Source organism: Macaca nemestrina, chromosome 4 (assembly GCF_043159975.1).
Source record: "Macaca nemestrina isolate mMacNem1 chromosome 4, mMacNem.hap1, whole genome shotgun sequence".
NCBI lineage: Eukaryota > Metazoa > Chordata > Mammalia > Primates > Cercopithecidae > Macaca > Macaca nemestrina.
In genome coordinates this window covers 127,671,206-127,699,052 of record NC_092128.1, presented here as the reverse complement: position 1 = coordinate 127,699,052, position 27,847 = coordinate 127,671,206, and the positions used below count along the sequence as shown (strand labels likewise).

The following is a 27,847-nucleotide window of genomic DNA, read 5'->3' as shown; positions in this document are numbered from 1 at the left end:
CATATATTATTTATAAATGCATATGATCTTATACGCATGGTTAAATGCAAATACCCTCTGGGGCAGGCCTGGCTCAGCTCAGGGAGGAAGCCCTGCCTGAAAAAGCTGCAGCTTAGGTTTCACTCTATTTTCATTCAGCCCAGCCCCTGAGCACGTCTTCTGTCACTCAGGGCCTGAGGGGGTGGGATGTTAAACGTTATCCAATCAGGGACGCTGGGCTGCGATCCATCCAATCAGGAACGCAGCTGGAGAGGACGGGACGGCTTTCGGGATTTGGCGCGGTCTTCGGCTGCAGCCGCAGCTCCAGGTCTTGTCTTCTCTGTTCTGTGTTTTCTGGTCCCACAGGCCTAGCCTCTGTGTCCCTGTAACCTGTAGGTATTGGGAGATCCACAGCTTAAGATGCCAGGACCCCCCAGGAAGCCTAGAAAGGGTGAGTCGGCCGGGTCCGACGCACCGAGAGACGGGGAGGGGCTGGTTGGAACCAGTCTGAAGAGGCTGTGGCTGGACTCCTGCCTCCCCGCTGTCGGCTCCAAAATCCGTGTCCCGAGTTCTCCTTGGCCAGAGTTGTCCTTGGCGCAGCTCGGCCCTCAGTCCCCTTCAGCCATAAGATGGCGGCTGGGCTGACAGCCGGGACCCCGGGCGTCGTGTCTCCTCCTTGCGCAGTGACTGTGCCATGGCCTGGAGCCCTCTCTGGGCAGCTCTGCACCCGCAGCGCCGCATCTCTTCCCTATTGTGCCGGAACCACTGGACGGTAGTCAAGGGAAAATCGTGACTCGGAGTGTGGGGTTCTTGAATGAGAAGAGGAGCTTTGGTCCGTGGTGTTTCCAGTCCTCCCGCCTTTTTTTTTTTTTAATTAAAAATCTATGGGAGTCGGGCCGGGCGCGGTGGTTTACACAGTAATTCCAGCACTTTGGGAGGCCGAGGCAGGTGGATCACTGAGGTCAGAAGTTCAAGACCAGCCTGGTCAACATGGTGAAACCCTATTTCTACTAAATATACAAAAATTAGGCTGGCGTGGTGGCGGGCGCCTGTAATCCCAGCTACTCTGGAGGCTGAGGCAGGAGAACCGCTTGAACCCGGGAGGCGAAGGTTGCAGTGAGCCGAGATCACGCCATTGCGCTCCAGCCTGGGCAGTAAGAGCGAAACTCCGTCTCAAAAAATAAATAAATAAATAAATAAAAATTAAGCGAGTCAAGGCAAAAATATTAAAGAATAAAATCAAAGAGTAATTCAAGAATTGAAGAGCACCCAACTAGCTATGGTTTGTAGTTTGTGGTCCATGAAAAACTTTATATATAAAACTTTATTTTTCTTTATAATGAGATTTTACTGCTTTTCTTATAATATCTCTACATAGCACTTTCTATAACGATTACTTTATTTTTTAGGTTTAGAAAATTTTTTTTTTTATACTTTCAAGTTCTAGGGTACATGTGCACAATGTGCAGGTTTGTTGCATATGTATACATGTGCCATGTTGGTGTGCTGCACCCGTTAACTTGTCATTTACATTAGGTGTATCTCCTAATGCTATCCCTCCCCCCTCCCTCTACCCCACGACAGGCCCCAGTGTGTGATGTTCCTCACCCTGTGTCCAAGTGTTCTCATTGTTCAGTTCTCACCTATGAGTGAGAACATGCGGTGTTTGGTTTACCGTCCTTGCGATGGTTGGCTCAGAATGATGGTTTCCAGCTTCATCCATGTCTCTAAAACTTTATATATAAAAGAAAAACTATATATATATAGTGCATGATGGAAAAAACTTTATATATAAAGTGCATTATGGAGAAACCCAAATTCAATAATTGATTTAGTAGAGTTATGTAGTTTCTTAATTTGTATGATCAAGGTGGAAATTTCCTGGTTGGGTAATCATGGTTAATTGGCAGTTTATGGTTGGTTAAGGCTGAATTTTGTTTCCCCAAAGAGTAATTTACAAAAAAAATGCATTAGATTGCCGGTCACGGTGGCTCACGCCTGTAATCCCAGCACAATGGGAGGCTGAGGCGGGTGGATCATGAGGTCAGGAGATCGAGACCATCCTGGCTAACAAGGTGAAACCCCGTCTCTACTAAAAATACAAAATTAGCTGGGCGTGGTGGCACATGCCTGTAATCCCAGCTACTTAGGAGGCTGAGGCCGGAGAATGGCTTGAACCTGGGAGGCGGAGGTTGTGGTGAGCCGAGATCCCGTCATTACACTCCAGCCTGGGCAACAAGAGCGAAACTCTGTCTCAAAAACAAAACAAAACAAAACAAAAGCATTAGATTTAGAATGCATTTAAATTTTTGTCATTCAGTGTGCATTTTATATTCTGTATTTTAATCATTTTTTGCTAAAGTGTTGAATGGCACTTTCTGTTTGAAAATATTTTCCATGAGAAGAAAGCAAAGAATAATACCCCTGACGCTTTATTGTAAAAATCTCTGTGCCTCTTTTCCATTTATTTATTTATTTATTTATTTATTTATTTATTTAAAGACGGAGTCTCTCCCTGTCGCCCAGGCTGGAGTGCAGTGGCCGGATCTCAGCTCACTGCAAGCTCCGCCTCCCAGGTTCCCGCCATTCTCCTGCCTCAGCCTCCTGAGTAGCTGGGACTACAGGCGCCCGCCACCCCCTCCGCCAATTTTTTGTTTTTTTGATAGAGACGGGGTTACACCGTGTTAGCCAGGATAGACTTGATCTCCTGACCTCGTGATCCGCCTGCCTCGGCCTCCCAAAGTGCTGGTTACAGGCGTGTGCTCGGCCTAATTTTTGTGTTTTTAGTAGAGAGGGGGTTTTGTCATGTTGGCCAGGCTGGTCCCAAACTCCTGACCATAGGTATTCTGCCCATCTCTGTCTCCCAAAGTGCTGGGATTACAGGTGTGAGCTACCATGCCCAGGCTTTTTTAGATACTGATTGTCTTCACCCAACCCAGCTTATTTCTTGGAGACACATTGCTGGTTAGCCAATCAGATGCTGCCATTGAGGGTAAAGCACAGAAATAATTTCTGCCCTCTGTATTCTCTAAGATTTGTGAAAGAAAAAATAGTATCCCCAAAGACAAAAAACCCAAACACGACCCCAGTGAAATGGTACAAGAACTTGCAAAGTAAAAAGCACCTGGGGCACTCACTGAGGCACAGGGCAGTGTCTCCTGAGAGGGTGGTCTTTGAGAACTTAAGCAGGATGGAGTGGGAGAATCAAGTGATTAGATGGCCTGATTTGACATGTGAGTCAGACACATTTGTTTCCTTATTAGTACTGCGGCTCATTAGGTTTGTTACCTTGAGAAAATTTATTCACTTATTTTGACTTCAGCTTTTAAACTGTAATTGGCATTTTATTAGTAGGACTTAAAAGGTAAGAAAATGTTCACAAAGGGCATCAAAGAGGTGGGTTTCAGAGTAAATTAATATCTGATTTCATACTCCATTTGTTAACAATTCTCATTTACCTTTTTCTTGCCCAGAGTGAGTTCTGGAATTTTCTCAGGTGTGTGTGTCTTTTTTAAATGGCTGGGTGATTACAAACAGAATTCCAAGACTTAGCTTTTAGAATGCTACCAAGGAAAAGAATAGAAAAAATGTCTTTCATTTTGACTGCAGAAAATAAATACAAGAAAATGTGGTAAATAATTGGTGAGTTTCGTAGATTTATTTAAACATCACTTCCTCTTTTGGCAGAGTAAATTTGTGACACTGACTATGTTTTATATCCTATCATCTTGATTTCTGAGATTTATGCTAAATTTTATGAGCTGAAACTTGGTACTCCTAGAAGTGTTGCCATATGACTAGTTGTTTACTACATAATTTTTATTTTATTTTATTATGAGACAGTCTCGCTCTGTTGCCTAGGCTGGAGTGCAGTGGCACAAGCTGGACTCACTGCAATCTCTGCCTCCCATGCTGAAGTAATTCTCCTGCCTCAGCCTCCTGAGTAGCTGGGACTACAGGAGAGTGCCACCACGCCTGGCTAATTTTTTTTTTTTTTATTTTTAGTAGAGACGGGTTTTCACCGTGTTATCCAGGATGGTCTCGATCTCCTAACCTTGTGATCCACCTGTCTCAGCCTCCCAAAGTGTTGGGATCACAGGTGTGAGCCACCGTGCCTGGCCTACTACATAATTTTTAATAGAAATAATAATGGGTTTATTTTCTGAGAGGAATATATACTTTTGCATTTCTTATTGAGGTATAAAATACAACTGTTGGCCGGGTGTGGTGGCTCATGCCTGTAATTCCAGCACTTTGGGAGTCCAAAGCAGGCGGATCACCTGAGGTCAGGAGTTCAAGACCAGCCTGGCCAACATGGTGAAACCCTGTCTCTACTAAATATACAAAAATTAGGCGTGGTGGTGGGTGCCTGTAATCTCAGCTACTCAGGAGCTTGAGGGAGGAGAATCGCTTGAACCTGGGAGGCAGAGATTGCAGTGAGCTGAGATTGTGCTACTGCGCTTCAGCCTAGGCGACACAGCAAGACTCTGTTTAAAAAAAAAAAAAAAAAAAAAATTCTTATATTAACACCATGTTTGAGTAATTTTGCTGGATTTTTCAAACAGTTTCAAAAACCAAATGAATAACTGACATGGAATAAAGGCTTGAGCCCAGTGACTTCAAGCTAAGGCTAATATTGAGTCTGCAAAAGGAGGTTATTAAAGGCCCAGTTAGTTCTTTCTGGGGAGCCGCCCCTGCAGATGTCCCAGCTTGCTCACCCCAGGCATGGAAGAAGGCTTTGTACTGAGAGAAGCTACAGAGCCCTGGAAAGCTGGGGACCCACAGGCAGATGCAGTTAAGGTTAAAATGGAAAAGGAATGGGAGGGTCTTACTGAAAATAAAGTTGTTATTTTGAGGCAGTTTCTAGATTTTGTAAAATAAAACAAAATTAGGTTTATGTTAAAACATTTGAATTTTAAAAGAGTATTGCAACAGAAGGAAGTACCAACTATAAAATCTTTAAGGATTGCAAAGCTTAGGCAGACAAAGGCTTTCATAGGGAGGAGCAAACAAGATTAGAAAGAAGGTGGAAGGGGAATGGCAAATGGAGTGAGAAAATATCAGATTTTGGATTAGAAAGTGTTGTACCCTGAAGTCAGCATGTTTTTAGGAAGGGCATAAAATGGAACTGTATGTTGGCTCAGACTGGTGGGAGGCATCGGGGCAGTATGGCTTGCTGCCTGGATGGATGTTGATAAGATGTTCTTGTGGCCGGGCGCGGTGGCTCAAGCCTGTAATCCCAGCACTTTGGGAGGCCGAGACGGGTGGATCACGAGGTCAGGAGATCGAGACCATCCTGGCTAACATGGTGAAACCCCGTCTCTACTAAAAAATACAAAAAACTAGCCGGGTGATGTGGCGGACGCCTGTAGTCCCAGCTACTTGGGAGGCTGAGGCAGGAGAATGGCATGAACCCGGGAGGCGGAGCTTGCAGTGAGCTGAGATCCGGCCACTGCACTCCAGCCTGGGTGACAGAGCGAGACTCCGTCTCAAAAAAAAAAAAAAAAAAAAAAAAAAAAAAAAAGATGTTCTTGTAATCAGGCAGTTTGGCCGTTTTTCCAGCAAGATGTAATAAGGAGGTTGCTTGGACTTTTACACAGACGGGTGTGATAAGAAAGTCCGGTGGTTGGGCAGGATGTTTGTCACGGCCCGAACCCCTGTGGAATGTTTCATTCTGACCATTGTCTGCGAAATGGTGGGGCTTACAAAATGGTGCAGCTTGGACTAACAGAATTCAAGTTTTAGACAGTGCATTGGTGTTGGAGAATTACTTGATATTTAGCAAACTACGGATTTGGTGCCAGAAGAAAGATATCTCAGAGGCCTAGCCTGGAATGGAACTCTAGGTCTGGGAATGGGAGGCTCTGCTCTCCTGTACACAGGCTGTCACACTGCCCAGTGTCCTGTGATTCCAGGTTACCTCCCAGGGTGAGAGAGGACTGAAAACTTAGAGGAAAGGAGCGCTGATAACAGATTCCCTTTTCCCCACAGCTGCCACCACAGGATTTTCACCCACTAGCAAAGATACCTACTAGAGGCCCCACCACGCCCCGCCCCTCCCCCCCTCCCCGCGCAGTTGGCGGAGGCGTAGCGCTGCGACCCCCAGCACCCCTGCGAACATGGCGCTGAGCATGCGGGCTGTGCTCTGCACCCTGCGCGGCAGTCCTGTCGCCTGCCACGCCCTGCCCGCCTAGGCCCTGGCAGCTGGGGGTGGGCGCCGTCCGGAAGCTGCGCACGGGACCCGCTCTGCTCTCGCTGTGTAAATTCACAGAGAAACATGATAACAACAGAAAATGGTATTGGAACACTGGGAATCAGCAATTTTGCACTGGAAGCGTTGGGAGATGTTTACTGTAGTCTGCCTGAAGTTGGGACAAAAGTGAACAAACAAGATGAGTTCGGTGCTTTGGAAAGTGTGAAAGCTGCTAGTGAACTCTATTCTCCTTTATCAGGAGAAGTAACTGAAATTAATGAAACTCTTGGAGAAAATCCAGGACTTGTAAACAAATCTTCTTATGAAGATGGTTGGCTGATCAAGATGACACTGAGTAACCCTTCAGAACTAGAAGAACTTATGAGTGAAGAAGCATATGAGAGATACATAAAATCTATTGAGGAGTGAAAATGGAACCCCTACATAAACTAGTGTGAAATAACGCAACCCAGCAGAGTTGTCCTGAATTAGTAGTGGATGGAAGACTTAGAATAGCAACTTTTAGCATTACCAATGGGGATAAAAAACTGTTAACACTGCTAATGAAAGAAAATGCCCTGAGGCCGGGCGCGGTGGCTCAAGTCTGTAATCCCAGCACTTTGGGAGGCCGAGACGGGCGGATCACGAGGTCAGGAGATCGAGACCATCCTGGCTAACACGGTGAAACCCCGTCTCTACCAAAAAAATACAAAAAATTAGCCGGGCGAGGTGGCGGGCGCCTGTAGTCCCAGCTACTGGGGAGGCTGAGGCAGGAGAATGGCTTAAACCCGGGAGGCGGAGCTTGCAATGAGCTGAGATCCGGCCACTGCACTCCAGCCTGGGCGACAGAGCGAGACTCGGTCTCAAAAAAAAAAAAAAAAAAGAAAATGCCCTTTAACTTTCTAATGATTATGGATAAATATATTACGTGTCTTTTTCACAATATCCTATGATTTTTAGTCTAGGCTCTAGTATTCAGAAGTCATGAAATTATCCATGGTAAAAACTGGCTATAAAAATTACATAATTCAAAGATAACGTTATTATTCTTAAGCCTTATATAATATTGTAAATTTGGGCTGAAATAATGATCTTTCTACTGGAAATAACTGAGAGTGAAGAGGTTTCTGTTGCTTGTACAGTGTCAGATGAGGAACAACACTATCTTAATTTTGCAATACACTGCATTTGCTGATGGTATTTTTATACAGTGAAGCAACAGCTTTGCAGCAAAATAATAAAATACTTCTTAATCATGTTTTTTGTTTTGATGTTAATAGTTCATTTAGTGACTCTGCTAGTATTTGTGAAAGTGCTAACTTTAACTTATGGAAAGTTACTTTTTAAAAGAAAATATAAGCCAGAACAATGAAAAGCTCCAAGAAAATGTTTCCTTTAGTCACAAATCTGGTTTTTCTTAAGCCAAGATCTGTCACCTTTAACATAATAAAAAATAAAAATAAATCACCAACTTTGATTTTCTAAAAGAAAAGATACTAGACATTGACGTGCTCACACCCCTTCCAGGACTAGGCACCACCTGCAGGAATTTCGCCACAGCATATTTTATCCTGGTATTTCTTGCCAAAACCCACAAAAGTGTCTACAAGACTCCTGACATATTCCTGTACCAAGACACTGAATCTGCAGTACGAACCTGTTTTCTCCACCAGCCTAGGATTCTGGACCATCAGTTCATAATCTCGTCTACCTGCATGGACACAAATCAGAGGACAGCCCTACCTGGGCCACTGTCTGTAGCACAGACCAGTCCTTCCACCTACATTGTACTCTCCCCAACCCATGGATTTTGTTTTTTCTTTTTCTTTTCTTGTCTTTTTTTTTTTTTTTTAAGATGGAGTTTTGCTCTTTTTGTCCAGGCTGGAGTGCAATGATACAATCTCAGCTCACTGCAACCTTCACCTCCCGGATTCAAGTGATTCTCCTGCCTCAGCCTCTCGAGTAACTGGGATTACAGGCGTGCGCCACCACACCCGGCTAATTTTGTGTTTTTAGTAGAGATGGGTTTCACCGTGTTGGCCAGGCTGGTCTCGAACTCCTGACCTCAGGTGATCTGCCCACCTTGGCCTCCCAAAGTGCTCTGGGATTACAGGTGTGAGCCACCATGCCTGGCTGATTTTTTTTTTTTCTTTTAACTTTCATTTTTGATTCAGGGGTACACGTGCAGGATTATTATATAGGTAAAATTGTGTCACGGGGTTTTGGTGTGCAGATTAGTTTGTCACTGAGGTACTAAGCATAGCGCTAAACAGGTATTGATTTGATCCTTTTTGTCCTTTCATCCTCCACCCTAAACTAGGCCTCAGTGTCTGTTGTTCCTCTCTTTGTGTCCATGTGTTCTTCTTATTTAGCTCTTATAAATGAGAAAATGCATTTGGTTTTCTGTTTCTGTATTAATTTTCTAAAGATAGTGGTCTGCAGCTCTATCCATGTTGCTGCAAAAGAAAATAATCTTGGTCTTTTTTATGGCCACACAGTATTCCATGATGTTTATGTGCCATATTTTGTTTTTATTAAGTCTTTTGTTTTATTTATTTTTAGAGGCAGGGTCTCATGCTGTACCCCAGGTTGGAGTGCAGTGGTGTGATCTTGGCTCGCTGCAGCCTCAACCTCCTGGGCTCAAGAAATCCTCCTACCTCAGCCCCCCAGGTACTTGGGACTACAGGCATGCACCATTATGCCTGGCTAATTTTTCTTTTCTTTCTTTCTTTCTTTCTTTCTTTCTTTCTTTCTTTCTTTCTTTCTTTCTTTCTTTCTTTTCTTTCTTTTCTTTCTTTTCTTTCTTTTCTTTCTTTTCTTTCTTTTCTTTCTTTTCTTTCTTTCTTTCTTTCCTTTCTTTCCTTTCTTTCTTTCTTTCCTTTCTTTTCTTTTCTTTCTCTTTCTTTCTCTTTCTTTCTCTCTCTCTCTTTCTCTCTTTCTTTCTTTTTCTCTCTCTTTCTCTCTTTCTTTCTTTCTTTTCTTCTTTCTCCTTCCTTCCTTCCTTCCTTCCCTCCTTCCCTCCCTCCCTCCCTCCCTCCCTCCCTCCCTCCCTCCCTCCCTCCCTTCCTTCCTTCCTTCCTTCCTTCCTTCCTTCCTTCCTTCCTTCCTTCCTTCCTTCCTTCCTTCCTTCCTTCCTTCCTTCCTTCCTTCCTTCCTTTCCTCTTTCAACAGAGCCTCCCTCTGTTGCCAGGCTGCAGTGCAGTGGCGCAATCTTGGCTTACTGCAACCTCCGCCTTCTGGGTTCAAGTGATTCTTGTGCCTCAGCCTCCTGAGTAGCTGGGATTACAGACACACCACACGACACCCAGCTAATTTTTGTATTTTTAGTAGAGACAGGATTTCACCATGTTGGCCAGGCTGATCTTGAACTCCTGACCTTATGATCTGCCTGCCTCAGCCCCCCAAAGTGCTGGGATTACAGGCGTGAGCCACCGCACCCGGCCTAATTTTTCATTTTGTATTTTTTGTAGAGATGGGGTTTTTCCACATTTCCCAGACTGGTCTCGAACTTTTGAGCTCAGGCAATCCAAATCCCTTGGCCTCCCAAACAGGCATGAGCCAACATACCCTACTATATTATATTTTCTTTATCCAGTCTGTCATTGATAGGCATACCAGGTGATTCCATGTTTTTGTTATTGTGAATAGGGCTGCAGTGAACATGCATGTGCATTGTCTTTACGATAAAATATATTACTTTGGGTATATATCCAATTATGAGGTTGCTTTGTCAAATGGTAATTCTCTTTTTAGTTTTGTGACAAATTGTCACACTGCTTTTCACAGTGGTTGAACTAATTTATACTCCCACTAATAGTGTATAACCATTCCCTTCTCCAACCTTGCCAGCATCTGTGATTTTTTGACTTTAATAATAGCAATTCTGACTGATGTGAGATGGTATCTCATTGTAGTTTTTCTCTGCATTTCTCTGATAACTAGTGATGTGCATTTTTTTCATATGCTTGTTAGCCACATGTATGTCTTTTTTGAAAAGCATCTGTTCACGTCTTTTGCCTATTTTTTAACAAGGTATTTTTTTCTTATACATTTATTTATGTTCCTTATGGATGCTGGATATTAGACCTTTTTCAAAAGCATAGTTTGCAAATATTTTCTTTTGGTTTGTGGGTTGACTGTTTACTGTTGATAGTTTGCTGTGAAATAGCTCTTTAATTAGGTCCCATTAGTCAATTTTTGCTTTTGTTTCAATTGTTTTTCTTATCTTCATCATAAAATCATTGCCAGTTTCTATGTCTAGAATGGTATTTTCTAGGTTGTCTTCCAGGGTATTTTTTTAATATATATATATATATATATATATATATATATATATATATTTTTTTTTTTTTTTTTTTTTTTTGAGACAGAGTCTCGCTCTGTCGCCCAGGCTGGAGTGCAGTGGTGTGATCTCGGCTCACTGCAAGCTCCTCCTCCTGGGTTCACGCCATTCTCCTGCCTCAGCCTCCCCAGCAGTGGGGACCACAGGTGTACGTCACCATGACCTGCTAATTTTTGTATTTTTAGTAGAGACAGGGTTTCACCGTGTTAGTCAGGATGGTCTCAATCTCCTGACCTTGCGATCCACCTGCCCCGGTCTCCCAAAGTGCTGGGATTACAGGCGTGAGCCATTGTGCCTGGCTGGGTATTTTATAATTTTAAGTTTCACATTTAAGTCCTTAATTTATCTTGAGTTGATTTTGGTACATGGTGTAATAAAGACATTTGGTTTCAATTTTCTACATAGTGTTAGCTAATTATTCCAGCACTATTTATTAAATAGGGAATTCTTCCCACATTCCCCTTGTCAGCTTTGTTGAAGATCAGATGGTTGTAGATGTGTGGCATTATTTCTGGGCTCTATACTGTTGCATTGGCCTATGAGTCTGTTTTTTGCACTAGTGCCATGCTGCTTTAATTACTATAGTTCTGTAGTATAGTTTGAAATCGGATAATGCCTCCAGCTTTGTTCTTTTTGCTTAGAAGTGCCTTGGCTATTTGGGCTCTTTGTTGGTTCCATGTGAATTTTTAACTAGTTTTTGTTGTTGTTGTTGAGCATGTTTTTGGTAGTTTGGTAACAATAACGTTAGCTCTGTACATTTCTTTGGGCAGTATGGCCATTTTAATTATGTTAATCTTTTATATCCATGAGTACAAAATAACTTTTTATTTTTGTCATTTCTGACTTCTTTGTTTTTCTTTTTCTTTTCTTTCTTTCTTTCTTTTTTTTTTTTTTTTTTTTTAAGAAGGATTTCTACTTTGTCTCCCAAGCCAGAGTGCAGTGGTGTGATCTTGGCCCACTGCAACCTGTGCTTCCCAGGTTCAAGTGATTCTTCTGCCTCAGCCTCCAGAGTAGCTGGGATTACAGGTGCCCACCACCACACCCAGCTGATTTTTGTATATTTAGTAGAGATGGGATTTTGCCATGTTGGCGAGGCTGGTCTTGAACTCCTGACCTCAAGTGATCTTCCTGCTTTGGCCTCCCAAAGTGCTGGGATTATAGACATGAGCCATTGTGCCCAGCCCATTTCTGACTTCTTTAAGCAGTGTTTTGCAGTCTTTGTGGTAGTGATCTTTCACCTCCCTGTGTAGCTGTATTCCTAGATATTTTATTCTTTTTGTGGCTATTGTGAATGGGATTTTTTTTTTTTTTTTTTGGCTTTTGGCTTTTGGCTTTTGGCTTAGATGGTGTTGATGTACAGGGATGCTAATGATTTCTGTACATTTGTTTTGTATCCTGAAATTTTGCTGCAGTTGTTTCAGTTTAAAGAGCGCTTCTTCTGAGACTATAGAATTTTCTAGATATAGAATCATGTTGTCTGAAAACAGGAATAGTTTAACTTCCTCTTTTCCTGATTAGATGCCTTTTATTTTTGTCTCTTGCCTGATTGCTCTGTCCAGGACTTTTTTTTTTTTTTTTTTTTGAGATGGAGTCTCACTCCATCACCCAGGCTGGAATGCAGTGGCACGGTCTCAGCTCACTGCAACCTCTGCCTCCTGGGTTCACACGATTTTCCCACCTCAGCCTCCCGAGTGTCTGGGACTACAGGGACATGCTACCACACCTGGATGGTTTTTGTATTGTTATTAGAGATGGGGTTTCACCATATTGGCCAGGCTGGTCTTGAACTCCTAACCTCGTGATCTGCCTGCCTCGGCATAGGAGTGGTGAGGAAAGGCATTCTTGTCTTGTGCCAGTTTTAATGGAGGAATGCTTCTGGCTTATGTCCATTCATTATGTTGGCTCTGGGTTTATCATAGATAACTCATTATTTTGAAGTATGTACCTTCAATGCCTAGTTTTTTGAGAGTTTCTAAGAGAATGTTAAATTTCATTAAAAGCTTTCTGCATCTACTGGGATACTCTTGTGGTTTTTGTCTTTATTTTTGTTTATGTGATGAATCATATTTATTAATTTGTGAATGTTGAATCAACCTCATATCTCAGGGATAAAGCCTGATTGATTATAGTGGGTTAGCTTTTTGATGTGCTGCTGGATTCGATTTGCCAGTATTTTGTTGAAGATTTTTGCACCAGTAGTCATCAAGAATATTGACCTGAAGTTTTCTTTTCTTTCTGTTTTTTTTTTTTTTTTTTTTTTTTTTTGAGACGGAGTCTCGCTCCATCGTTCAGGCTGGAGTGCAGTGGTGCCATCTCGGCTCACTGCAACCTCCGCCTCCTGGGTTCATACCATTCTTCTGCGTCAGCCTCCCGAGTAGCTGGGACTACAAGCACCTGCCACCATGCCCGGCCAATTTTTTTTGTATTTTTAGTAGAGATGGGGTTTCACTGTGTTAGCCAGGATAGTCTCTACCTCCTGACCTTGTGATCCACCTGCCTCGGCCTCCCAAAGTGCTGGAATTACAGGTGTGAGGCACCGTGCCCGGCTGAAGTTTTCTTTTTCTGTTTTAGCTCTGCTAGGTTTTGGTATCAGAATGATGCTATTCTTATATAATATGTTGGGGGAGGAGTGCCTTTTTAGTACTCTGGTAAAATTCAGCTGTGAAACTCTCTGGTCCTGGGGTTTTCTTGGTTGCTTGGCTAGTTATTAGTAATTCAGTTTTGGAGCTTGTTATTGGTCTATTCAGGGATTCAATTTTTGTTGTTGTTCAGTCTTGTTAGGATATATTCAGAAATTTATTTGTTTCTTTTATATTTTCTAGTTTGTGTGCATAGAGATGTTCATAGTAGATTTCAATAGTTATTTGTATTTCAGTGGGGTCAGTGATAAGGTCCCTTTTGCCATTTCTAATTATGTTTATTTGAACCTTCTTCATTAATCTAGTTAGTGGTTTACTAGCTTATTAAATTGTTCAAAGATTTACTTCCTGAATTTCTTGAATTTTTTTGGTATAGTTTTTTTTTAATGTCTAAACCTCCTTTAGTACAGATCTAGTTTTGGTAATTTCTTGCCTTCTGCTGGCTTAGGGGTTGGTTTTCTCTTGCTTCTCATTCTTTTATTATGTTAGATTGTTGAGGGCTTTTTAACTTTTTGATGTGAGCATTTAGTGCTATAAATTTTCCTCTTAACACTGCCTTAGCTGTGTTGCAGAGATTCTAGTATGTTGTATTTAGTTCTCATTTGTATCAAATAACGTTTTGATTTCTGCCTTAATTTCCTTATTTACCCAAACGTCATTCAGGTGCAGCTTATTTAATTTCCATGTAATTATATGGTTTCAAGTGGTTATCTTTGTATTGAATTACATTTTTATCAGTCTGTCATCTGAGTGTGTGGTTGGTATGATTTTGGGATGTTTGAATTTGCTCAGTGGCTCAGTGACTCACATCTGTAATCCAAGCAGTTTGAATTCTCAGTCTAAGCTCAGGAGTTCAAGACCAGCCTGGGCAACATGGTGAAACCCCATCTCTACTAAAATACAAAAGTTAGCTGGGCATGATGACACGGGTCTCTAATCCCAGCTACTAGGTTAGGCCGAGACAGGAGAATCGCTTGAACCTGGGAGGCAGAGGTTGCAGTGTGCCGAGATCGTGCCATTGCACTCCAGCCTGGGTGACAGAGTGAGACTCTGTCTCAAAAAAAAAAAAAAAAGATTAACTCCCACTCTAACCACATGTGTTATCTATAGATTTCAGACATAGTATAGAAAAACATTCTTCAAGAAGCATTGTTCCTGCTCACCATCCCCACCTGGTCATGTACCTCATGCTTGCTTAATCTATCACAAGCTTTTCACATAGACCCTTTAGAGTTGTAAGCCCTTAAAAAGGGCCAGGAACTGCATGGGGGGAGCTCGGTTCTTGAGACGCAAGTCTGCCGACGCTTCCGGCTGAATATAAGCCTCTTCCTTCTTTAACCCGATGTCTGAGGGGTTTTGTCTGTGGCCCGTCCTGCTGCTGGTATGATTTTGGGATGTTTGGATTTGCTGAGGATTGTTTTATTTCTGATTGTGTGGTCAATATTTTAGAGTATGTGCCACATGGTGATGAGAATAATGTATATTACGTTGTTTTTAGATACATTTCTGTAGATATCTATTTAGGAGAGTTTTGTGGATGTCTGTTAGGACTATTTGTTCAAGTGTTGAGTTTAGGTCCTAGTATCTTTGTAAAATTCTTGCCTCAATGATCTATTAGTGTTTCTGGGGTGTTTTAGTTGTCCCTTGTTACTGTGTGAGAATCCAAGTTTCTTCATAAATCTCAAAGAACTTGCTTTGTTATGTGCAGCCATATATTTTAAAATAACACCTTTCTCTCTTCTGCTTTTTTCCCCACAAACATTCTTGCAGTGTGCAAAATTCAGATGTCCTGGAGTTCAATAATATGTCTAGAGACCTGGCTATTGTAGGAGAAAATATAAATCAGAAACAAGAGGCTTTGGCTGGGCGTGGTGGCTCATGCCTGTAATCCCAGCACTTTGGGAGGCTGAGGCGGGCAGATGACAAGGTCAGGAGTTTGAGACCAGCCTGGCCAATATGGGTGAAACCCCGTCTCTACTAAATTACAAAAATTAGCTGGGCGTGGTGGCGCGCGCCTGTAGTCCCAGCTACTCGGGAAGCTGAGGCAGGGGAATTGCTTGAACCCCGGGAGGCAGAGGTTGCAGTGAGCCAAGATTGGGCCACTGCACTCCTTCCTGGACTACAGAGCAAGACTCTGTCGCCCAAAAAAAAGAAACGAGGCTTTATTCTCCTTTGTAAAAATAAGAGAGGATATTTTGCCAATTTCTCTTTTCTTAAAGCATTCAGATTATATGTAGATTTTTTTCTTTGTTGTTTTGAAAGATATGTAAATCTTAGTAACCACTGTAGAAACCTTTTGTTATTATTTTTGACTCAGGATTGTCTTTATCGAGGACCTCAGATTAGTTTTTGTTTTGACAAAGGTTTTTTTTTTTTTTAAATTTTTAGTCTTTTAGACAGATTTGTTTAGATTAAAGCTCATTTCAAGAGCACACAAAAATTGAGCACAAAGATAGGATTAAATTTAGCAGTACAGAATGATACACTTTAATATACTCAGTTCCTTTGACAAAAAATACTGATTATCCAAAGTAATTATGTAATATTTGCAGGCTGATGTACTTACACTGCAAAAGGTTCAGTGTATGAAAAGTGAAGTCTGTAGTTGTACTTTGGTTTCTGTTTATTACTTCAGAACAATAAGAATAGTTATGTGTAGTGTTTGTAGAAAAAAATTAAACAGTATTTTCTATAATAGTATAAATATAAAGCCACAGTATTTACTTTGAATAGATCCCTTAAATAGTCATTTTAATATTTTATTCATACTTTTGAAATATAAAGGGTTTTAATTGAATTATGGTTACAGACAACTTAAAAAATGTTTATGTACATTATGGGTAGTATACAAATTATTTATACTTAGATATTTACATCTAATATCCAAAGAAAATTCACTACCAAATTGTTACAGTAGATATTAGTCTCACATGCTTATTAATTTATCCAAAGGCATAATTATAGGTAAGCGTGATTTTAGTGTCTTTCATTTCACTAAATTGGAATGCTGCCGTTACAGGACAAGGGTGATGTGGGCACCCAAAAACCATAATACCTTGTTAGTTAGCCATGTTGCAAGCTCAAATATATGCCACCAAATGAACAGTCATATTTCAATTCTTCATCAAAAAGTGCTGATGGAAATGGCCAGATATATTTCAATATAAATCCCCTATTCAATGGCTAGGAGATGAGAGCCCCAGAGATGGGAGAGAAACCACATTACATTCTGGTAAGAATATGCCCCATTTCTTCATAATGTTCATGTTTCTCATGCTGAGAGTAGCTGTGCACTTTGAGTGTTTAGAAAGAAATTTCATTTAGGGGAATAGTTTCTGGTAAACTTGATCAATCTTATATCTAATCTGAGTTTTTTAAAGAATGCTTTTAACTTCTTTTTCTCAAGTAGGCTGAGACAGGAGGATCACTTGAACCTGGGAGACAGAGGTTGCAGTGAGCTGAGATCGCGCCAACCCCGTCTCAAAAAAAAAAAAAAAAAAAAAGAAATCAGCCTTGAGTCTCTGCTCTCTGGCTTATCATTGGGCCATCAGCCCAGGGTCACTAGGAATCCTCTCACTGTCACCTAGACATCTTCGAGACATTTGAGGATGCCAGGGCAGAACTGTGTCAGGCAGACAAGAGTGGTTAATTATGCTTCTGTTTCAGTGTAGGAGAAATGAATCATCCTGTGTTTGTTTTTCCCCTCATACAAGAGATGTTTTTGGTTGGTATCCAGATGAGAGTTTCTCAGTTTCCTGGTATTTGGGTCAAAAACAAGGAGGAGGCCTGGAGACTCAAACAGATTAACTAATTGCTTCTGCTTCATATGGTCATTAGAAAAATAGATTAAGCAGTCATCATCCTTACCATTCAGAAACTGTTAGTCTAGACTTGCTACTAAATAAATGGGTAAATTCAGCATCATGGTTGGCACAATGAATAGATGTGTGCAAAAAAACTTTACTTGGGCCACTTTATGTTGTTGTGACTTCTGAAGTTGTCACCTGAAGAGATATTTATGGACACAAGAGTTATTTCTATTTATTTTACCTTGCTAAGAATACATATTTATCTTCTAATAAAATTACCCTAGAAAACCCTAAAAACATTAAAATTACACAAACGGTGGGATTTAAGTTTCTCTTAGGTAAGCTTAGGGAAAACAACTGGAAATACCTCTGTGGCATAGAGAGCAGAATTCTACATAGAGTCCACTACCTGCCCCCAGCCCTGTTCAAATTTACTCTTTTTGGAGGCCTTATTTAGGTCTGGCCCCACCCTGGAGTCATGCCTCACAGAACCCTCATTAGAAGAGATTAGAGTATGAATCCTGCAGCCTTTCTAGAGCCAGTGCTCACAATTTCCTGAAACCTAAAAGCAGACACATTTTTAAAAAAGTATTTATTTTAGGGTCATAATTTAAAAAAATGTTTTTTTAAATTAAAACCAGTACTTGCAGACATTCCATTTAGCGACCTGTTTTCTATTTCTGCAGATCCTGTAGTTGCTTCACAAGTCACAAAAAAGTAAATATAAACACAATTACACTTTTTCTAAACTACATTAACCTCTTGTGTATCCCTCTTTCTATATTTACCTTTTATACATTATTTTAAAAATCAATGACAGAAACAAAAGAAAACATAAAAATACTGGGCCCTTTATCTGAATTCTAGGAATTTTTGAACACTTAGTACCAGCTCCCAAGGTGTTATGAGGATTAAATTGCATAATGTGTAATTTCCAGCAATGTGCCCTATAACAATCTCTTCAGCACATGGCACCTGCTTAATAAACATTGCATTAGTACATGTGAAAATGTTGTTTTCCCAATGCACATTTATTCAGACATGGCTGCTTTTTGTTTGTTCTGTAAACTTTAAAGAGCCAGCAAAAAATGTGAAAATCAGTTGTCTTCATTTGTCCTAAAGTTGGCTTATTGAATTCACTTGTTCTGCCTTGGTTGGGAAGAAACATGACCTCTGATCTACTTCTGAGGCTTTATTACCAAACATATGCATATATGGGCATTACCTAAACAAACCCATGAAACACATTTTGTGTGCATACGTCTTTATTTATTATTATTATTATTTTTTTGAGACGGAGTTTCGCTCTTGCTGCTCAGGCTGAAGTGCAATGGCGCAATCTTGGTTCACTGCAACCTCCACCTCCCAGGTTCAAGCGATTCTTCTGCCTCAGCCTCCCAAGTAGTTGGGATTATAGGCACCCGCGACCACGCCTAGCCAATTTTTGTATTTTAAATAGAGACAAGGTTTCACCATGTTGGTCGGGCTGGTTTTGAACCCCTGACCTCAGGTGATCCACCCACCTCGGCCTCCCAAAGTGCTGGAATTACAGGCGTGAGCCAGCACCCGGCCAGTGTGTATCTGTTTATCCACAATCTTATATTTAAATGTAAATTTAAAAATCCCCCACGAATAACTAAGTCAGAGGTTCTTTCCATAGCCTTTACCTCCAGGCCAGGTGAATCCAGTCAGCCAATTCACTTTGTGAAGATTTATGTATTCCAAGCCAAACACCAAACCACATTTTTTAATGTGAAAATGTCCTTGATACTGGCTCCAAGTGTTTCACATTTAGTTTTTCATTAAATGAGCCCGCTTGTGGTTCTAACCATTCATCTATAAACAGTCAGAGATGCCTAACAACAGTGGGCCTAGACTTTCTCACAAACAAGCTCTGACCTGCTTAATAAAATCCACCTTTGACACTTCAGCACATGTTCACTATTACCTGGTAGAAATGTGGTAAGGTATGCTGGGCACCATGGCTCACACCTGTAATCCCAGCACTTTGAGAGGTGGAGGCAGGTGGATAAACTCAGGTCAGGAGTTCGAGACCAGCCTGGCCAACATGGTGAAACCCCATCTCTACTAAAAATATAAAAATTAGCTGAGCATGGTGGTGCACACCTGTGATCCCAGCTACTTGGGAGGCTGAGGCAGGAGAATCGCTTGAACTTGGGAGGCGAAGGTTGCAGTGAGTCGAGATAATGCCACTGTACTCTAGCCTGGGTGACAGAGTGAGACTGTGTTTCAGAAAAAAAAAAAAAGTGGTCAGGTACCATATACCATAATTTTAGTAACACAGTGTATCTTCTGAAAACAGACTTAGACTTTCTTTTCTTTACCATAAAGACCCTACTCTAGTCACAAAGATGTAAATACAAAAGTGTACTTTTACATCCCACACTCATAGAAACAAATTAGCCCCTATCTTGACAGAAGCTATAAGAAGAAATAAGCATTCTCAAATTTGGGTGAGTGCCTTTATGCTCAGGCTGGTTCATATGCGAGCCCATTTTTACCAGAAAAAGAAGAGTCAACCTTGACCTGGCAATGAATGATTCCCACGACCTTTTATTTTCAACTTTAGTCTCACATAATTGAGCAAAATGGACCAATGCTTCGTTCATATATATTAAATGCAACAGGATGTTGTACTATTGTAGATATAGTTTTTAGGGTATAGAAGTTTATACCTGCATGAAAGTTTTAAAAATTAATTTCGGTATCAATACCTATCAAATACTTCTACCACCTATATCTTTATTCTGTATAAATATGGTTACAAAATTGCATCGAATACATCTGCATATAGACGTATTTAGGTAGATAAACACAAACAGGATTATGTGGGTATGTTTATATAAATATGTATACAAAGCATGTTTCCAAAAGACATTTTTAATACCCAACTATATACTAAAAATGCAGATGTACACTTGCTGTTCTACTCTGTGGCACAATAGCATCCCAGAATGAAACACAGCCATACAATGTTGTTTGTATAAAACATAAGCAAAGTTCACCTTCAAGGGCAAGGTCTGGAAAGGAAGCTGCCAGTATAGAAATGTATTGCTTTATGTCCAGGTTAACACTTCAGGGTCCTGCTTTCTTTCTAGGTGTGTGAATGTGCTATTCACATCTAGCATTTGGGGTCTCAGTTGAGGAATCTGCAGTTCCTATTTAGATAATTGACTGGATGTACCCACCTAGGCTGAGTTGATTGGCTGATAGAAATCATCTAAGGTGAGCTAATTGGCTAATAGATACACCTGGGCTGAGGTAACTGGCTAGTTGAAGTCACCTAATTTTACTCCCTTTGAAAGTCAGGTGCCGGGCGCGGTGGCTCACGCCTGTAATCCCAGCACTTTGGGAGGCCGAGACGGGCGGATCACGAGGTCAGGAGATCGAGACCATCCTGGCTAACACGGTGAAACCCCGTCTCTACTACAAAAATACAAAAAAACTAGCCGGGCGAGGTGGCGGGTGCCTGTAGTCCCAGCTACTCGGGAGGCTGAGGCAGGAGAATGGCTTGAACCCGGGGGAGCGGAGCTTGCAGTGAAGCCAAGATCCGGCCACTGCACTGCAGCCTGGGTGACAGAGCCAGACTCTGTCTCAAGAAAAAAAAAAAAAAAAAAAAAAGTCAGGTGCCTACTTAGGTTTCTCCCAAGTGCACTTTCCTTCTTGCCCACTCCTGCTCTGGGGGGCGGGGGGAAGAACCTAATTTTTTGTTTTTTTTTGAGACTGAGTCTCGTTCTGTCACCCAGGCTGGAGGGCAATGGCGCGGTTTCAGCTCACTGCAGCCTCTGCTTCCTGGGTTTAAGCCATTCTCCTGCCTCAGCCTCTTGAGTCCCTGGGATTATAGGTGCCCGCCACCACACCCAGCTAATTTTTTTTTTTTTTTTAAGTAGAGACGGGGTTGTGCACTTTGGCTAGTCTGGTCTTGAACTCCCGACCTCGTGATCCGCCCATCTCGGCCTCCCAAAGTGCTGGGATTACAGGCATGAGCCACCTCGCCCCGCCTGAAATAACCTATTTTTATAATTTATAATTTTTATAATTAAATTATAATTTATACTTTATAATTAAATTTTATAATTTGCTGATTGGAATTACCTGGGCTGAGATAATTTGCTAATTTTAAAAAAACTGTCCTGGCCGGGCGAGGTGGCTCACTCCTGTAATCCCAGTGCTTTGTGAGGCCTAGGCGGGTAGATCACCTGATGTCAGGAGTTTGAGACCAGCTGGCCAACATGGTGAAACCCCATCTCTACTAAAAATACAAAAATTAGCCAGGTGTGGTGGCCCATGCCTGTAATCCCAGCTACTCAGGGGGCTGAAGCAGGAGAATCGCTTGAACCCGGGAAGTGGAGGTTATAGTGAGCTGAGATCGCGCCACTGCACTCCAGCCTCCGAGACAGAGGGAGATTCCGTTCCCTTCCCCGTCCTCCACCCCCACTCAAAGAAAAACCAACTGACCTGAGCTAATTAACTGGTTGGATTTACAAGTACTGAGTGGCTGGGATGAGTAGAGAATTCACATCTGACTCAGTTTTATTTCAAGGCTTTATTACAAGACATAATAGACATTTATATAACCCTGTGTGTTTGTATTTTTAGTCTATCTACATTTTTATTACTGTATCTAAATCCGTAGAGTAAAACTTCCAAAATAAACTGAAATGTGCTTTTAATATCATAGTCAAAGTAACTGCTCTTGGCTTTTCTTTTTTACCCCATAGGTTCACTTTTCCAGCCAAAAAATCCCACATAAATATGATATGGTATTCCTATGTCACATTTTCAAAAAAATAGCATAAATTGATGAAAGCTGTAAAGAAAAATTTCTGGCACTTTCAAATTTAACAGTAACACAGCCCACCACTGAGGCTCTGAATCTCACATGAGGAAGTTGTCAAAAGCTTGTTGGAGAGCTTTTAAGCTGAAGCTACTTTATCTTTAGTTCTGTGTTCACCAGAATTAGAGTGGTCAGCCTTGACCTGGCAGTAAATGTTTCTCGTGGCCTTAGTGCATTTTCTTTTTGTTTTAAATCTTATTTTACTTTAAGTTCCTGGATACATGTGCAGAACGTGCAGGTTTGTTACATAGGTATACATGTGCCATGGTGCTTTGGTGCACCGATCAACCCGTCAACTAGGTTTTAAGCCCCACATGCATTAGGTTTTTGTCCTAATGCTCTTCCTCCCATTGCCCCTGACTCCCCTGACAGGCTCTGATGTGTGTTGTTCTCCCTGTGTCCATGTGTTCTCACTATTCAACTCCCACTTATGAGTGAGAACATGCGGTGTTTTGTTTGCTGAGGATGATGGCTTCCAGATTCATCCATGTCCCTGCAAAAAACATGATCTCATTTTTATGGCTACATAGTATTCTATGGTGTATATGTATCGTTTTCTTTATCCAGTCTGTCATTGATGGGCATTGGGTTGGTTCCATGTCTTTGCTATTGTAAATAGTGCTGCAATAAACATACATGTGCATGTATCTTTATATTAGAATCATTTATATTCCTTTTGAGTATATATCCAGTAATGGGATTGCTGGGTCAAATGGTATTTCTGGTTCTAGATCCTTGAGGAATCATCACACTGTCTTCCACAATGGTTGAACTAATTTACACTCCCACCAACAGTGTAAAAGCATTCCTATTTCTTTACAGTCTCACCAGCATTTTTTATTTCTTGACTTTTTAATAGTCACCATTTTGACTGAATCCTGCCTATTCCTGCTTCAAGCAAACCTCCATGACCCAGATGAACCCAGGTTCTGCCTGTCCCCAAACCCTAGCCTTGGCCTCTTTCTCTCTGGGCTTAGCATCCTTACCTGGCACAGAAAGCTCAAAGCTCCTGGCTTGCTTACATCATTAAAGTGCTACATTATGAAGACTCAGTGAAAGCATGAAACTGTATAATTGTATGTTCGAATACTTTCAACAAGTGCAAATGTATAGGCTTAAAGAAATAGAACTGGCCAGGTGTGGTGGCTCGTGCCTGTAATTCCAGCACTTTGAGAGGCTGAGGTGGGCGGATCACTTGAGGTCAGGAGTTCGAGACCAGCCTGGCCAACATGGTGAAACCCCATCTATACTAAAAATACAAAATTAGGCTGAGCTCGGTGGCTCATTCCTGTAATTCCCAGGACTTTGGGAGGCCGAGGAGGGTGGATTACCTGATGTCAGAAGTTTGAGATGAGCCTGGCCAATATGGCGAAACCCCGTCTCTATTAAAAATGCAAAAATTAGCTGGGCATGGTGGCACATGCCTGTAGTCCCAGCTACTAGGGAGGCAGAAGTTGCAGTGAGCTGAGATCGTGCCACTGGACTCCAGCCTGGGTGACAGAGCGAGACTGTCTCAAATTATATATATACACACACACAGACGTACATATGTATAAATATGTATATGTGTATGTATGAATGTGTATATATGTGTGAATATGTATATATATGCAAATATATGTATATATGTGTATGTGTCTGTATATGTATCTATGTATATGTGTGTATACATGTATATGTATATATGTATGTATACATATGGGTTTATATATATATGTGAAATAAAACAATTATGTGCATTTTTTAGACCCAAGAGTTGAATCCCTGGAACTTACCAGCACAAGGATTTTTCAGGCAATACAGAGAATTGCATGAATACAATAATCTTTTTAAATTCGTAATTTGAGTTAACTTTTAGATAACTCTTGAATTAGACAAAATTATTCATTTTTCAATGAGAACCCATGTTTTTGGCACATTTAATATAAACCTATGGAGCAAAAATGTTTGAACTGCCCATCAGATGAGCATTTCATAGATGAGGACCATTCCACAATTTCGAAATAGATTTTCAAAATACTACTTTGTATCTTATCTATGTACCCAGTGTTTTCATTTTTAGCCATTTATTTAGACTACTTCTGAAAGCTGAGATATTACACAAAGGTAATTTAACATTATTTGTTAACCATTTTAAAGCTTGAGAACATTAGGTGTTTATGTAAAAATCTTTAAGTTAAATACATGGACATTTTGTTGATAACTCAAAATGTGTAGCTTTTTTAATACACCATACTAAATGTCTCATTTATTAAAAATCACAAAAAAATTATTCTACCTTGAGCTGGGTTTATAGTTTTATAATTTTTATGCTAAATGTTGACACCTAATGAAATATGGCACAGAGGTGATATTGTGACTGTTGCACACCCAGATGACAGTAAAGATTGTCATTCTTTAACAGTAACACAGTCCACCACTGAGGCTCTGAATCTCACATGAGGAAGTTGTCAAAAGTTGGAAAATTGCCTCTCATAGGTGAATCTGGTCCACAGGTGGGTTGGTGACTCTCAGACCAAGATTCAGCACAGCTGTGAGGCTGTGACTTCACTAAGGGTACACAGTCTGCAAGAGGGACTGAGGCTGTCATGCTTGGTTCCAGTCCACTGTTGAGATTGTGAGTCATATACTGAGACCCAACATGCAGGAAGTGTTACCTCTCATACCTATAACTGGGAAATGTACAGGATTGTTCATTTTATCCCTGGACTTCCCTGCAGGTGTGACTGAGAAATAAACCTCTGCCCAGCCTTTGACTTATTTGACTTTTCTGCCTCAGACAGCCCACCTATGGGATTGTGACATGTCACTAGACCCCACAACTAGGTAATGTGACTCTCTTCTCCTGCCTTGGCACTGTCTAAAGGGGGCATGTGATATATTGCTTGTCCTTAAACTCAGGTGATGTCACTCTCTCCTCCTGCCTTGGCACTGCTTATAGGGGGCATTGTGACGTATCACTGGGCTCCACACCTATAACCCACATTATGTAACTCTCCACTCCTGGGCCCTGCTCATAGTGGCCATTGTGACATATTGCTGACTCCAAAACCCAGGTGATTTAACTCTTTTGCCTTGCCCCAGCCTGCAGAGGGCATTGTGACACACCTCTGCAAACATCACCAAGGTGATGTAACTCTCTTCTGACAATTCCGTGTTCTAAAAGGTGATTGTGACATATCACTGAGCTTAGCACCTAGCTGATGTGACTCTTTTTTTCTTCCTAGATTCTGCCTGCAAAGAAGATTGTGACATATTGCTGGTTGCAGCACCATGGTGATATTACTCTTTTGCCTTGGCACTGCCCCCAGAAGGCATTGTGATATGTTGGTGGTCCCAGCTTCAAGGGAATGTAAGTATCCTCTCTGGACCCTACCCACAGAGGGCATTGTAACATATCTCTGGGCCCATTAACTGTTTGATATGACTCTTCTCTGACCTGGGCTCTGCTCACAGGGCTCATTGTGACATGTTTCTGGGACCATCACCTAGTTGATGTGACTCTCCTTCTCTGCCTAGGCCCTGTCCATGATGGGGATTGTGACATACTGCTTGATCAAGCACCTAAATGGTGTGACCCTTTTCTCATGCCTGGACCCTGCCCCATAAAGCAATTGTAACATATTGCTGAACCCAGCTTCTAAGTTATGTGACTCTCTGCCTTGATTTAAGCCCTATAAACAGAAGGCATTGTGACATATCTCTGCTTTTCTCACCTGGATGAGGTGACCCTCCTACCTGGGACCTCCTCAGGGAGTATTGTGAGAATTTGCTTGACCCAATACCTGTGTGATGTCACTCTCCTCTACCGCTTGGCTTCTTTCCACAGAAGGAATTGTGATCTGTCACTGGGCCCAGCATGCAGGTAATACAACTCTCCTGCATGGGCCCTGGCCACAGGAATGATTGTGACAGATTGCTGATGTCAGCCCCCTACGTGATGTGACTCTTCTGCCTGGATCTTATTTTCTAAGCTCATTGTGACATAATGCTGAGCTGACAATCAGATTAATGTCACTTTTCCTTTTTTTGTGGTTTGTTGAGATTTAGGGTCTAATTATTATTTAGTTTTTAAAAAAGAATTTACAAGATACAAAGGTCTCACAATACATTATCACTGATGATTGCTGTCTTTTTCTTTGTTTGTTTGTTTGAGACAGGGTCTCCCTCTGTCGTCCAGGCTGGAGTGCCGTGGCAGGATCTTAGCTCACTGCAACCTCCGCCTCCTGGGCTCAAGCAGTTCTCACACCTCAGCCTTCTGAGTAGCTGGGATTACAGGCACCCACCACCACAGCCTGGCTAATTTTTGTATTTAATAGAGACGGAGTTTCACCATGTTGGCCAGGCTGGTCTCAAACTCCTGACCTCAGGTGATCTGCCCGCCTTGGCCTCCCAAAGTGCTGGGATTACAGGCATGAGCCACAGAGCCCAGCCTATTGATGATTGCTATCTTGACACCTTAACACAGGCCCTGATAGAAAGAACATGGACAGCGTGAGTCTGTTGGAGACTACCCCATGGACAAGCAGAATAAACTACAATGGGTTTGATGACAAATGATGTTGGGCCAACCTGTTCCAAAAGCAAGCCAAGACGCAGTAGAAACCAATACGGCCTTTCTGTGGGGGAGGCATGAGTGTACTCCTTCTACCACAGGGACTCCCCAACACTGGCAGTGTCCATGCCTTATTCCACCACAGCAACAACAGAAAATGGTAAAATGGTCTTTTGCTGCTTTTTGCAGAGCTATTCGGGTTCCCAACTTCTTATTTCTGTCTTCCTCTTTATGTTTCAGTTCCAAATTCTTAAAGCAGTGTGGGTACTTACCATCTTGAATTTTTCAAGATCCAATTCTGCCCAGTGATAACACACTGAACTCTGCCTCCCAAGCCTATGGCTCTTGTTCAGAGGACATGTTGCCCTAGGCCCGACTGCCCTCAGCCCTGCTACTGGCACTGCAGTTTTCTTTTTGGGGTGTGTTTCTCTCCTGGCTTGATTCAGAAGGTACCTTAGCTCTGCTCTTTTCTCTGCTGCTCTTTTTCAAGCTTTGACAGCTGCTTTGGGTCAGAGGTAGCAGCACGGGGAGCTGATGATTCCAGGTCTATGGTCACAGGCCCTGGATTCTGAATGTGCACCTGCATGTGGGCCCCAAACTTGCCTGTATATCTTATGCAGCTGCTCCAGGAAGCCATTGTACAAGCCTTCTGCCTGCTCTGTGGGCATTGCCAGGTGGGCCTTTTTTTTTTTTTTTTTTTTAAAAAAAAAACCCTGTCTACTGGTAACATTGTGACATGCATCTAGATGCAACACCTAAGTGTGTGTGTGTTGTTTTTTTTGTTTTTTAATGTAGTGTCCCTTTGTTGCCCAGGCTGGAGTGCAGTGGTGCAATCTCAACTCACTGCCACCTTTGCCTCCCAGGTTCAAGTAATTCTCCTGTCTCAGCCTCCTGAGTAGCTGGGATTACAGGTGCCCATCACCATGCCTGGCTAATGTTTTGTAATTTTAGTAGAGATGGGGTTTTGCCGTGATCTCGAACTCCCATCGTAGAGTGATGGGATAGGCCTCCCTGCCTCGGCCTCCCAAAGTGCTGGGATTACAGGTGTGAGCCACCACGCCCGGCCAACCAAAGTGATTTAACTCTCCTGTCTTGCCTGGGATATATCGCTGGGTTCAACATTCAGGTAATGCGACTTTCCTGCAAGGACCCTGTCCACAGAGGCATTGTGACAGATTGGTAAGTCTATCACCCAGGGGATGTAACTCTCTTCTTTGAGACCTGCCTACAGGGGGCGTTGTGACTTATCTCTATGCCTATCACTCAGGTGATGTGATTCTCTTTTATTGCCTTGTTTTTGCTCACAGAAGAGATTTGGAACTATTACTGGCCCAGCACCCCTTTGATGTGACTCTTCCATTTTTCCTATATTCTGCCCACAGAATAGATGTGACATATGGTGGGACCCAGTACCTACATGATGTGACTCCTCTTCTGCCTGGGCCTTGCCCTCAGGAGATATTACAATATAT

The 27,847-nt window shown here is 41.9% G+C and overlaps 1 long non-coding RNA gene and 1 pseudogene across 1 annotated transcript; both read left to right on the top strand.

Annotated features, from left to right (window-relative positions):
- Nucleotides 1–204: 204 nt before the first annotated feature.
- Nucleotides 205–26,838, top strand: LOC112429218 (uncharacterized). Its single transcript, XR_011622416.1, has 3 exons — nt 205–430; nt 25,048–25,172; nt 26,289–26,838. It is a non-coding gene; the product is annotated as an uncharacterized lncRNA (long non-coding RNA).
- LOC139362561 (glycine cleavage system H protein, mitochondrial pseudogene) lies at nt 6,099–6,759 on the top strand (annotated as a pseudogene).
- Nucleotides 26,839–27,847: the final 1,009 nt, after the last annotated feature.